This window comes from Amblyomma americanum, chromosome 5, assembly GCF_052857255.1.
Source record: "Amblyomma americanum isolate KBUSLIRL-KWMA chromosome 5, ASM5285725v1, whole genome shotgun sequence".
Classification (NCBI taxonomy): domain Eukaryota; kingdom Metazoa; phylum Arthropoda; class Arachnida; order Ixodida; family Ixodidae; genus Amblyomma; species Amblyomma americanum.
Window position 1 is genome coordinate 109,977,286 of NC_135501.1, and position 14,563 is coordinate 109,991,848.

The window sequence follows — 14,563 nt, forward strand, 5'->3', positions numbered from 1 at the left end:
CGACGCTCCCTTCATTCCCCGGGCCACACGCAGCCAAAGCGCGCGCGGAGGATCCTTGCACGTTGTGACCGTGTAAGTGCGCGAGAGCCGGTGATACTGTCGATGCGCTCACCTCCTCCGATGCCTTTGTCGTGGTGCTGCTTTCGGAGATGGTCGTGGATGGCCGCACGCACGTCCTCCAGCGCAAGGGGCCGATCATTGGCAGGTAATTGGCGTACAGCGGTGGCGAGGTCGTCAGCTTCTTCGTTGCCGGCGATGCCGCCGTGACCGGGCACCCACTGTGCACGTACGGCACGTCCTCTCTGCGCGAGGCGCTCGATGCGCCAGCGAATTTCCCGCACTAGTAAGTACCACGGCCATTAAATTGCAGGCGGCTGAGGGCGGCGCGGGATCTATAGCGTGCACTAACATCCGAAAGCACACCGGCGACTTTTGCGTTTGCCGCTATCCGAACGTGGCAGCCACGGTCGGGCACTACGGGCACTACGGCTCGGTAGACGAGAGCCATGTCCATTGAGCCACCAGGTGGTCGGATTGCTCCGGAGCCCTCCACTGCGGTTTCCCTCATAGCCTGAGGCGCTCTGGAATCTTAAGCCTCATAAATCAGCCGGCCAACATCTATCTCTGATTTAATTTACACCTTCCTCTTCCTCTTCAGGGCGCGGTTGAGGTATGCACCAAGAATTGAGACACTTACTGTACCATTTTTTTCCTCAAAATCACTAATTTTTCTGTAATACCCGGATAGAAAAGTAGTCGCTTTCAGCTGTTTATGGCGTTCGCCGTGGTGAGCAGACGTGCTCATATCGGCTCCGTCGTTCATGCCCGCTTTGGCAGTGCTGATTAGTTTGGATTACAAAGATTTTATTACCACTGTGTTCGTGAAGGTATCCGCTATCATCCGATACCGGACTTTCCATCCAAGGTTGCGTTTTTCATCGATTCATCGGACTTTTCCTGGTTCACCGCCAAGAGGAGACGCTAGGCCGAAGCGAACCCAGGGCTCGCTAGGCCTAGCCAGCTGTTCTGTCACAACATGGAGGGTTCCGCCGCCGCTTTGACGCACGGTTCCCAGGTTTCCCTAATGCGCGTGCAAGTAGAAGGAGAAGAAATTACGCCCGAGGAATTTCGACGCTCGCCCGGGTGGCTGCACATCGGCGGGCACACGAGCCGAACACGCCTGCAAGGAACGCAGGGTGAGTCGACTTCTCGTGCCGATACTCCGAGCTCTCGACAGAAGCCTAAATTCAACAAGAACGTTAGGAGCGCAGTTATTCGGGCGGCTCGCATGCCCGCCATGCCTGTAGAAGAAATTAAGATCGTCGTGCGACCCCGCGATGGGCTCGATATTTTCAAGGCAGGAGCTGCATGCGTGGCTAATGCCATCATGGCGGCAGCGGGAATTGAGACGGCAGACCGAGCTGAGGATATGGCGTGTCCCAATACCCAGCAGAACATTATGGTGCTCAGCACTCCGAGCGAGGAACGAGCGGAGAAGTATGCTCGAATTCAAGCTATCAACGTCCGAGGCAAAATATACGAGGTGCGCGCGTACGGAACGACCGCCCACGACACAGTCAAGGGCGTGATCAGGGGCATAGCACTCGAGAACAGCGAAGCCGAAATAATGCAGCAGATTGTTACCAAGTACAACCCCCTCGCCGCGGGGGCGAAGCGTATCGGAAACACGACGACAGTAATCGTAGTGTTCAACGGTATCAAGGTTCCCAAGTATGTGCGTTACGGATCCACGCTCTACCCGTGCAGTCTCTACAGGAAGCAAATAGAAGTTTGCAAAGTATGCGGCAAGGTCGGCCACAGGCGCGACGTGTGCCCCACACCGGACGTTCGCGTTTGCCTTGCCTGCGGTGTTTCTAATCCAAGAGAGGGCCACAAGTGTGTCCCCAAGTGCAGGCTCTGCGGCGAAGAACACCCCACCGGGGACCGCCTCTGCAGAGCCAAATACAAGGTTCCATACGTCGTACGGCGACGGCGATGGGAACGCCGTAACGCCGAAGAAGAGCAAAAGCAAGCACTCGAATCAAGCTCGTTTCCACGCCTCGGACGCTCCCGCTCGCGCAGTGCGTCCCGTAGTGGATCCCGCAGCGCGTCGCGCAGCGCGTCGCGCCATGCCTCACGCCACGCTTCCCGTCATGCCTCGCGCAGCGCATCCCGCGGCCGTGACTCATCTGACGGGAACAGCTTCGGCGTTCAGCGATCGCGCTCCCGTGACAGAGTCAGCTAGGCCGACGCCGCAAAGGGCGGAGTTAAAAGCAGCAGCGCTAGCTCCAGCAGCGCCACTAGTGGCCGAACCACGCCGAGCAGCTGGCAGGCGTGGATTACCAGCCCCTACTACAAGGAACTCGAACAACTCCGAGCAACCAACGCGACGCTGGTAGAAACCACGCGCCGGCTCGCCCAAGAACTAGCCGAGGCCAAGAAAGAACTCCAAGCACAGCGAGCCCAGCCAGCCACTGTCCCAGCTCACTCATCCGAGCCACGTACACCCGCCGTTATCACCGAGCAGAAAACCGACACGCCATCACACCAAGGCACACAATCAATGGATACAACCCAAGCCGAGCCCCAGCCGGAGCAGACCACTGACCCAACCCCCAAGAAACGAGCACGCACCTCATCACGACAGTACAAGGACCTGACCCAATTGGAAACTCAGCTCGAAGCAAAAATCGAAGCGTTCGCCACCACCTACGCCAGCACGGCTGCCGTCACCGATCAACGCCTGGCGCGGCTGGAGGAGCTGATCACCACGTCCTTCTGCACCATACAAGAGCGTTTCGCCTTCATTGAACAGACCCTTAATCCCATAGTACGCAGCCCCACCTTTGTGCCGCAATTCTCCAACCACCCATACCTTCAAGAAGAGACGCAAGCCCCAACTCCGACACAATCATGTCCCAGCCCCCAGCCCCAATAGGATCGCTACCGGGCATTACGGTCTGGCAGTGGAACTGCAACAGTTACAACAGCAAGAGAGCAGTGCTGCAACAACACATCACCACAGTAACCAAGAAACCCGACATCATCCTGCTGCAAGAAACGGCGACGGTGACCCCCACCCTCCCTGGGTATCGCGCTCATGTTAGCCCGGCGGAGGGACGGGGCGTCTGCACGTTCGTCCGCAAAGGGCTCACGTTCATCGAGCACCAACTCAAACACGGCCGCAGCAGGGTGGAATATACCTTCACCGAAATCATCCCAAACAAACAACGGAAAGGCAGCCTGTTCATCGCCAACATCTACAGTAACCCCAAGCACCAAACACAGAAATTCAAGACCCTACTACACACAGCCAGCACCCAAGCCAAAGACAACCCGTTGCTGATCGGAGGGGACTTCAACGCCGCCCATCGAGCGTGGGGTTATGTGAAGGATACGGCCAAGGGACGGGACCTATTACAAGATATCCTGGACCACAACTGTGCCCTGATCACGGACCCCGCTCATCCCACCCGCATCGGCAACTCCGTAGCACGAGACACCACACCAGACCTTACGTTCATCAAGAACGACCACACGGGCAAAGTAACGTGGCACAACACCGGCGTCGACCTGGGCAGCGACCACTACATCCTCGAAATTACGATACCGAACCAATTCCGGGGCAACACCATTATGCACAAGTGGACGGACTGGGACGGCTTCCGTAAGGGACTTCCCACCACAGCACAAGACATCACAGACATCGAAACCTGGACGGAAGAGCTTTGCGATGCTGTGCACTCGGCCAACAAAACCATCGAAACGGACGAGGACGTCATCGCCATGGATAGCCGCCTGGCCCATCTGTTCGAGGCCAAACGTTCGATACAGGCGCGCTGGAAGCGGCAACGGTGGAATCGCAAATTGAGAAAGAAGGTGTAGCCGACTTAAACAGGACCAATGAACACCACTGCAAGTTCCTGTGCCGTCAGCAATGGAACGAAATCTGCAACCGAGCTGACAGGCAACTGCATCGCGGTTGCACCTTAAAATCTATTTCGGCACCTCCTAAACGAAACCAAGACCAAGTCACACCAGCGCGACCGCCTCGCCCGCCTCCTGCACACCACCACACAACAAGGAAAAGACGCCGTTATCAAGAGCCTGGAAGCCAAGTATCTGCCGGACACGCCAACGGAAATCCACCCGCCATACGGGGGGCTGCCCAACGCGTGGCTCGACCGAGACATTACCGTGTCAGAGGTACGAGTAGCGCTGCACGAGCTCAACACTCGCTCAGCAGCCGGCCCCGATCTCGTTACCAACAAGATGCTACGAAACCTCGACAATGCATCGATCGAGGCACTAACCCGTTACTTCAACGAATGCTGGCGTTCGGGCAAGCTCCCCGGACAGTGGAAAACGGCAAGAACAATCCTGATCCCGAAACCGGGCAAACCACCGGACATCGGCAACCTGCGTCCCATCTCGCTTACATCCTGCGTGGGCAAGGTGCTGGAGCACGTGGTGGCCAACCGGTGGCAGGAATACCTGGAGAAGGAAGGCCTCTATCCGGACACGATGATCGGCTTCCGACACAGACTCAGCACACAAGACGCCATGCTACAACTAAAACAAGAAATCATCGACAACAAGACACAAGACAGCAAAGTAATTCTGGGGCTCGATCTACAAAGCGCATTCGACAAAGTCAAACACTCAGCCATATTAGCACAAGTATCACGACTCAACAGGGGGGTAACGAGCTACAATTACATCCAAGACTTCTTGACCAACCGCACGGTGGAACTGCACGCCGGAGACCTCAGACTTCCCGAACGCAAGCTCGGTAGCACGGGTACCCCGCAGGGTTCGGTCATCTCGCCGTTGCTCTTCAACCTCGTTATGATCGGGGTAGCGAGGGCAGTAGCGGGGACCGGCGTCCGGCATACGATCTACGCCGACGACATTACCCTGTGGGCGGCCGGCGGCACCGACGCCAGCATCGAGCAACAGCAACAAGCTGCGGTTACCGCCATCGAGCAGCACCTTGACGGCACCGGCCTAGTGTGCTCGCCCGCCAAATCCGAGCTGTTCGTCCTCACACCATTACGACCGGGACGGAAACGCGCTCCCCCTCGGGAGTGCGGTCATGAACCGCATCGGGGCAACGCATCCCCGAAGTTCCCAAGATCAGAGTCCTGGGCCTGCTGCTAAACAAGAGCGGCCGCAACGACGAGACCATCAACAAACTTACCACCAAGGCAATGGACGCCATCCGGCTCACACACCGAGTCTCGACACGACGGGCGGGCATGCGTGAAGACAGTCTCGTGCGCCTCGTCCAGTCGTTCGTGATCAGTCACATCGCCTACGTTGCGGCCTACCTCAACTGGCAGGTCACTGACAGGAACAAGATCAACACGCTGATCAGACGGGCTTACAAGACGGCGCTGGGCTTAACGGAGACCACGAGTACGGCTCGGCTCCTGCAGCTCGGCGTCCATAACACCCTAGAAGAAATAGCCGAGGCGCAGCTCACCGCGCAAATGGAGCGCCTCTCTACCACCAAGACGGGGCGCAGTATACTGACATCCCTGGGTTACAACCCCCGAACCCCCAGCCGGCAACCATGCGAGATCAGCGAGGAGGCGCGGGCTCACATCCATGTGGACCCCATCCCGAAGAACGTGCACCCCGAATACAACCAAGAACGGCGGCAGGCACGGGCCCAGGCCCTCATCGAGAAACACGCCCAAGACCCGCACGCCCGGTACGTGGACGCAGCGGAATACAAACGAGAAGGCTTCGCGGCAGTTGTCGTTGCGGCGGCTACCGGCACCACGACAACGGCAGTGAGCGTGCGGTGCACGGACGCCACAGACGCCGAGGAGGTTGCCATCGCTCTGGCGATCTCCGAGGCCGAGTGTCACACCGTGCTCAGTGACTCGAGGAACGCTGTGCGCAACTTTTCCAAGGGGCGAGTGAGCGCGCCGGCGGCCGCCATCATCGGCAAGCTCCAGCCCCAAGACCGCCGCAGCACCATCCGTATCAAGTGGTTCCCGGCGCACGCGGGCGAGTGTGCATCCTCGCCGAACCACAACGAGACGGCCCATTCGACGGCGCGAGCGCTTACCCTCCGCGCCCCCGAGAGTGACCGTACCGTGTGGTGGTTCGAAACCAAGGACCGCGTAACCAGTTATGGCGAAGTTACCATGTGTTACCGCCTAGCTCGACGGACAATGCCGCCTCCCCACCCGGCACTCAGTCGGGAGGAGGCCGTCATCGTAAGACAGATACAGACCGGGTCACTCCTCGCCCCGGCAGTGCTACACGTACTTCACCCAGAACTCTATCCGAGCGATGTGTGCAATGTTTGTGCAGCTGGTCCGGCGGACCAATGGCACATCATGTGGGACTGTGCCAGGTTCCCGACCGAGGCTACCTCCAGGATATACCCGCCCGAACATCAAAGTGCAGTGCAGTCTGCAGACAAGGACATTCAACTATGGGCCGTCCAGCAGGCCCGGGGTGCGCTCGAAAAGCACAAGCCTCACGACCCACCACAAACGGGCCGAACGGAGGTAGTGCAGAGGAGGGCATAACCCCGGGTCGACGCTTGGCCAACGTCACGACGCGTCAAACCGTCGGTTGCCGGCATTTTCAATAAAGTTTTTTCTACCTTCAGCTGCTTATCTTAGCGCGACAGAAGGTGGCATGGTATTCGCCTTCCATACTAATAGCTCTAGAGATTTAGCAGAAAAGGCAACGCGCAAAGCATGGGCGGTGGCACTGTCCCGATAAGACCTCGAGGAACAACGAGCCCCCTCAAGAGAGCACCGACAGCAGCCTTTGCGAACGGAATACTGCACTGAGCACCCAACACCATCCCTTGATTCCGCCTCCACTTTTTGATTAAGCGTTTTCATCGTCATGAGCAGCAGCCCAGTGCGTTCAGCCCTTCGCTGAAGCACCTCTTTCTTCCTTTCTTGTCATATTCCCTCCTTTATCGCTTTCCTTAAGGCACGGTTCCGGTGTCCGCCGATGTGCAAGACAGATACTGCGCCATTTCTTTTCCCCAAAAACCAAATTTCTATCGAAACGTTGCCCCGCCGCGGTGGCTCAGTGGTTAAGGCGCTCGACTACTGATCCGGAGTTCCCGGGTTCGAACCCTACCGCGGCGGCTGCGTTTTTATGGAGGAAAAACGCTAAGGCGCCCGTGCGCTGTGCGATGTCAGTGCAAGTTAAAGATCCCCAGGTGGTCGAAATTATTCCGGAGCCCTCCACTACAGCACCTCTTCTTCATTTCTTCTTTCACTCCCTCCCTTAATTCTTCCCTCACGGCGCGGTTCAGGTGTCCAACGATATATGAGACATATACTGGGCCATTTCCTCTCCCCCAAAACCAATTATTATTATCCATCGAAACGTGGCCGAAACGGTCCGGATGATTTTGTTGCTTTCAGTGCCATCGTTTCCACCCGGCTCTTCTTGTTCCTGACTTAGATTTTAGGAAATTATAGATGTACACTTGTCGCCGGTATCAAAAAATTGCGTGAACCGGTAGAATATCTAAAGACTGCGACACCCGAAATTACAAATTGCAGCGACAAAAACGTATTTAAGAATAGACGATATTTTACCACGGTTTTGGCTTCAAGTTACACGCATAAATTTTGTCTTACAGCTTTTAAACCCACACAGCGAGAAGCCAAAACGGCGTGGCTTTAATCGCATCCAGCTAAACACGTGCTCGTCCACTCGATAGCTATAGGCCATCACATAAAGGAAAACACGGCGTCTCTAGACATATCAGCCAAGCGCCCTATCACTGAGCTACCGTGGCGGATCAGGAGGAGGATAAGGAAAGACAGGGAGGTTAACCAGAAGAAGAAATCGGTTTGCTACCATGGGCAGGGGGAACGGGATGGGGGGATAAAAAGAGGACGGAGAAAAGAGAGTAGCAGGAAAATGAAGTCTATACAAAGTCAGAAAGCGCACGCAGGCCTCTATGAGAGTTACTAAAGGTATATCAGATGTCTTGACAAGATATGCGTGACTTCTTGTAGAATGCTTGGAAGACATTTATAAACATGTCCGGACCTCGCAGAGTATGTTACGGGTCCAATAGGACTTATTTTTGGAAATTTGGCGGAGAGTTTGAAGGATGCTTCACTCCCGCCACCGGTTTGCCCGGTATTGCACTGCCTCCGGGATCGGCCTTGTCTTTCACGCGTTTTTACTATGCTCTCTTTCTATCCCAACTTTCAACTCTCCTACTATCTGCACGTGGTAGCGATTGCGGCTCGTCGTGAGCCAGTGAGCAGGCCTGTGCACTTTCTTTTCCTTTCTTCCTGGCAACAACAAACAGACAACAGACAGACAGACTAAATATTTTAGTACATCCTGTAGCCATGCTCAAGCCTAGCTAATGGTTCTACTTTTTTAACTCTACGAGACATTTTGAAGGCATTTTGCAAAGTCTCTCCATCTACTATAGACTTTGATACCTCCGCATGGGCTAAACACTTTTGATTGATTCACCGCAATTTTGAAGACATTTGCGTCTGAAATAGAAGTTGCAGTTATGTACCACTAGTGCTCTTATGTACCACCATTTTGGGAACTCCAAAGACACCTGACGGGCTAGCCAACGCTGGCATTTTACGCACGTGGAGGCCCAAGGGAAATGAATATCACCGCTTGCAAGGTCGGCCTCGGGAGTGCTGTTGGAAGAGCAACCAAACGGTATCATGCATGCTGTTATGTACTTAAGTTAGCCGTGGCACTACGCGATACAAGGAACGGTAACATTCCTACAAACTTGAGATGTTAACTGTTGCGTGAACAATTCATAAGCCTAGACCACACCTGTACGGAAAGCAGTTCCTCGTTGTTACAGACTGTAAGTCTTGGAGGACTGCGCAGTCAACCAAAGATCTGGTGCCACTTCTTGACAGGTGGTATCTGAAGTTTCAAGAATATGCGTTTGATGTAGACCACGCGCCGGGAGGTAAAACGAGCCATGTCGACGCCCTCAGCAGGGCTCCTGAGTCCGAAGCCGAAGAGGTTGATGTTGCAAACGGCATTATTGTCTTTTTGACAGAGCTTGCCAACAACGACTGTTTGACGCTGGCAGAGAAGACGGAATTTGCTGTCAATCATGGTCTCCCGGAATGGGTCGTCGAAGACGATGGAAGCGGAGCGCATCACAAAAGTTTGCGTCCTGGTTGAAAGCAGGCTTTTGAGGAGAACATGCAACAACGGCGAGAGCACCTGCTATCGGTGGTGCCACGAGCGGCACGTTGGCAGCTCTTAAGACGCCACGACGATGAAGGTTACTTCACAGTTGGCAGAACCGTAACCTTGCTTCAAAGCAAGTATTTGTGTCCAAGAGTGCGCCGCTAAATGAAGCGACACATCTGATGCTGATTAGTGTGTTTCTATCCAACGTTTGCACCGGGAAAAACCTGGCATGCTGGGCAGCATCGAAAAAGCGGCCGCGTTGTTCGACAACTCATTTGGGTCACATGGGCCAATTTATTCGCCGGAAGGGCGAAAATATACACGTAATTGTGGCAATGAACGGTTTCCCTAAGTTTGTGTTCATTCGCGCGGTGAAAAGCACCGCGTAGGGCTGCGCAGAAAGTTTTATCAGGGACCTCGGTGCTATCTTCGGGGCCCCACGATGATTGATTTCCGATAGAGATACCACCTACACTAGCCGACAGTTCAATCACTACTGCAAAATGCCCAACATAATCTACCTGAAAAACGAACTTGGACGCATCGTGCTAACGATAAACTCGAGAAATACAACAGAATGTGTACACCCGCCATCGTCTGCCTATCCGAACGAAACGATGGAAAGGGCTGGGACGAAACTCTCACGCCAGTGCAATGGGGAATCAGCAACACTAAAACCCCCTACCGCTGTGGTGGCCAAGTGGTTGAGCCTCCGCCTCGCATGCGGGAGGTGCTGGGTTCGATCCCCAGTGCCCCCAGGGCGCCGACCGCGTACTCACCGGGTACCCACCGGTAATACAATGGATACAGGATTTCCCCTGGTCTGATCCTCGCCTTATGTAAGGGGAAATACTTTGGAAGTAGGTCTTTGATCCTACCTTGAGAAGTCAAAAATTCCTTGCGCAATGGTGCTGTTTGGCCATAGATGCGCTCTCGCCATAAAACTTCATAATCATTAACATATTAACCCGAGATACGAAAGCGACTCCATTCCGTCTGCTATTACACTTTCGTCCATCGAACCAGACGGGGGCACAGGTGACCACGCTAAGGCGCGTGAGCTTGACGCCGGCGTGCTTAAACTAAGGAAAAAGGCCATCGAAAACGTACGCCAGGGTCAAGCAAATCAGAGAAGAAACTTCAATAAGCGAACAAAGCCAGTGCTGAGCTACCAACCAGGCTACATGATGTGGCTCGAGAGGTAGCCAGCTGCTGCAATGAGGTGGTTATGCAAGCTCTGCCAAAAGTACAGAGGTCCATACGTGGTCGTAAAAACGCTTCCCACCGACAGATACTAAGTGCAAGACTTCCACGAAGTGGAGACTGGGGAAAGTGAACATGTGCCTGCGTCTGAGATGGTAGGAGTCCTCCAGTGAAAGCTGCATACGTGTCGGGGCGTAGAGACGCCGATCTAGGCGGAGGGTCTCTATACTGGTGCAAACATTTCTTGAGAAAAGGTGGACGGTAGATTCGGTGTGCCCTGCTCAATATGTATATCCTCGAGCGAGGGCGTCGACCCTAGTTATCCATCGACACCTGCATGTCTTAGCACTATTTGATATTTTGCCACGGGAACAAGTCTTTCCTCGGTAAAGATTTCCCACAAAGAAGAGCTAACTGCAAAGTGCCACCTTCCACGCAATGTGGCAAGAAAGAAATTTCTCTTCCTGCTGGTATGGTATCTGTGGGAGGGAGGAGGAGAAGGACTTTAATGGAACAGAATAGGTCTGCCTTATTGCCGGCCTGGAGGTATGCGTGGGTGTGCATGACAGCTCACAACGAGGTTCTTTTGGTATCGCCTTCTCACAGGTGCTAGTAATTACGTTTCCTCCAAAATTTTTTCCGCTGCTTTGTGTCCACTTCGTCTTTTATTTTCACTTTTATGACGGCAGCTGCGTTGGAAAGTTTTAATAAGAAGCATGTATGCGTCATTTCTGGTTCTCTCATTATTACTTACAGAGCTTGCGAGCAACGCCTAACACACGTCTGACATATTTCGAGATAGGGGTTTCTACTTCAAGCCTGCATTGCTTTTTTCCTCTATTCGCTCCTAACATTCGCATGCTATTGTCAAATAATCACAAACAACTGTCCTGTTGCGCGTTGCACGTCGTGCAGCAGTGATTAGCTCAAACGAATATGGAACTTTTGTTAATGAATCGCAATATCACATCTTTAAAGAACCATAAAGAACCACACAGTTTATAAGAATGCTTTAAGTTTAAAAAGCAATATTCTAAGTAATTCACAATTACGCGTAGGTAGGCTGTTGTAATCGCTGGACGGAACGTCAGCCTTTTCTTTCTGGGTTGCTTCACTCTTAAGCTACCCAATTTAAGAGCAAGGGAACTGTACGAGACAAGAACTTAGAGCAAACAGCTAACAACAACAAATTTTGCCAATTTGTTTTGTCATCGCGCGAGGACAGGTGATAGAAAAATACTCGTTTGAGATTTGTCTCGTTAACAATAATTTTTCATTAAGCAGCACAGAATGCGAACCACTGTAAATATATGAATTTCTGACGATCTAAGAGAAGCCTTTAGCATACCGAAGACGTTCTAGCGAAGACATATACCAGGTTACCAGATGCCACCTGCACACGCCACTAGCCCGAACCACTGCGCGTGAGCAGCCGGCTTCCGATAAAAGGTATTAATCTACGCTAGTGAGTATCCCGTACGCTAAAATCCATTACTTTCAGAGTACCCAACGCATGCTTCTACGTGCTATGTCACGATGCCTACGCATTCCTTGGTTTTGAACACACAAAATAGAAGCGGAAAATGCATCCATCAGCACCATCAGAAAAATGTCTTGACACCCATAATTTGAAGTCTTCTTCCTTCTTTGTTCTGGTCTGAGCATGGATGACTACCTTCGTTGGTGACTTAAACCACAGCTTTATTAGGCCCTTTCAGTTTAGCGAAATTTTGAGATGAAGCATTGCAGGCACGCATTGACCAAAAATATTGGTACAAAAGCTGAGGACGCAATGTACACACATATTCTACAGTCGATGAAAGTTTTCTTCTTTCTTGCTCGGCCTCTAGGTAGCTCTGCCTTTGAACTTCCTTTTCGTTTCTTCGTTTTTATATCTGATGTCGGCTTCACAGTGAGACAGCCTCTTCGTAGGAGGTCCGCGTTGCAACAGGAACAAGAGGCTACTGCGATGGCACCCGGGGGCTTCAGAAGAGAGACCGTGCGGGAAGTGAAATGTAAGCTAAGTTTCTATGTCGCGCCAATTCCGGGTACGTTTCTCGAGGTGCCTAATGCACACCTAGTGACGTTACATGTTCGAGGGCTCGTGATTAACCGTGTGAACCGACAGTTCGTGTTTACCAATATCCCACTTGCAGCTACAGTCCGAGAAAGAGACAGCCTATAAAATGCCCCGCATAATCCACCTGCTTGCATCCGTGGTTTACGTATAGCTGACGAAGACTACGGGGATGGAGATACGCATGGGCTCTTCCCCATGTCCATGTCGCGTCTGCGCTGCGCAGTCATGTTTACAATTAAAGTAGCTCTCAAGCTGTTTTATTCAACTTGGAAACCATTCTTTAGCGCCTTGTCTACAGATGGCAGCAAGGGCAGTCTTCTAGCTGTAAGTCCTCACAAGCTGTGCTACCATGTCATCCACACTGTAACAGTTTCGGAACTTCGTTTGAGCTGCCAGTGAGGAAGTCCATAAACTTTTCGAAGTTGTGTCGTAGCACGTTTTATTTTAAAAAGCTGGCCTGAAAGAAGCAAGCTGCGGCTGTTTGTTTTCGTTTGGCTATCTATTGAGAAGGTGAGGCAAGCAGAGAAACTGGCAGAGTCTTTTTGCTCCTTTCGTTTTCCGCTGCAGAAAAGGAAGGAGAATGTTGCGCTTTCTCTACCCTCCCAGGCAAATCAGGTGCTGTGCGTTGTGCTGCGGACGACGCCTCCGAGGGTCTGACCCAGTCCGCGGCGATAATATTTTGGAGGACCGGAACTTAGAGAGTGAGGAAAAAATCGTATTCCGAGATTTATATACACGTTAAACTGCTTCGGATTGTCGACGTGAACACGAAGACCCCAGCAATAGCATTTTCTTTTCAAGCGAAGGCTTTACTGCTGCTTTCCGTACCTTGTTCGGCCTGTTTAATCATCACGTGACCACCACAAAGTCACTACGCTCCAGCTTCAACGTGCTGCCGTCGTTGCCGCATTCGTTTTTCAACACTTGAGATATAGCCTTGCAGTTGCTACAGATATTACGGTTAGAACCTTAATAATTAGGTTAATTTAATTAAAGCAATTGTGAAGTCAGGTGGTGCTGGAAACTTTATTACATACAGGGGAGGTTAGGACGCGCTGGTCCTTGGGCCCCAGCACGGCCCCCCTGCACTCAAACGTTCATGTCCCGGAGGATCATAACGCTGCAGCCCGGCCTGTGGCGATGGCTTGCTTGACCGGGTCTCCGGAGCGCAGTAGGGTCTCCCAAGCCTCCCAAGTGGTAAAGTGCTCCAGGCCCCTCGTGGGAGTATCCGCCGGGCAGAGGAAAATGATATGATCGAGAGTGGCATTGGGGTGGTGGCAGAGGGTACAGGAGGGGTTTGTGTGGACTTGGTGATAGAGCGAGCGTATATAAGGGGAGGGTAATGTGCGTGTTTCGAGCCGCCTCCAAAGTATCTGAGGGTAATTTTCGAGGGAGGGATGGGGTGGGGGTACCGCCGACGCTCGGCTTTGCAGGCCTGCGTCAGTTCGCTGAATGAATGCATGAGCTCCCGTGAGAACCCCAGATGGAAGGCCACCAGTGCCCTGTTGAGAGAACCTCGGGCTAAAGCGTTGGCAGCCTCGTTTCCGGGATTACCGGAGTGAGCAGGCACCCATATGAGCTCCATGTGGCGGGACGGGTGCGCGGCGAGGGAGTTCAATATGCGAAATGCAGGGACGTGAACTCTCCCACGGGCGAAATTTAGTATGGCAGTTTTAGAGCCCGATAGTATATAAAGGGGCCTCCGTACGCGTGATAGCTAGGGCAATAGCGGCCTCTTCAGCCTCCTCCGAAGTGGCAGTGGGAGATATGTGAAGGGTAGCAATCGGTTGTAGGGAGGGGTTCGTGATGGCTACAACAGCGTCCTCGCCCGTGCATGCAGCATCCACCCAAACGGCATCCGGTTCCATGCCATAGTGTTTGTGGAGCGCCCGTGCGCGAGCGCTGCGGTGGGGTTCGTGGTAAGTGGGGTGCATATTTTTAGGGAGAGGTTTAATAAGTAGTTCGCGGTTAATGTGGTGGGAGACCGGGAGCTGTGTGGTATCCGTGGCTGTTATCCTTATGTCCAGGGTGTGTAGGATGTGTCTGCCGCTGGTGGTTCTCGCGAGACGTATGTATTGTGTCTGTCAGTGG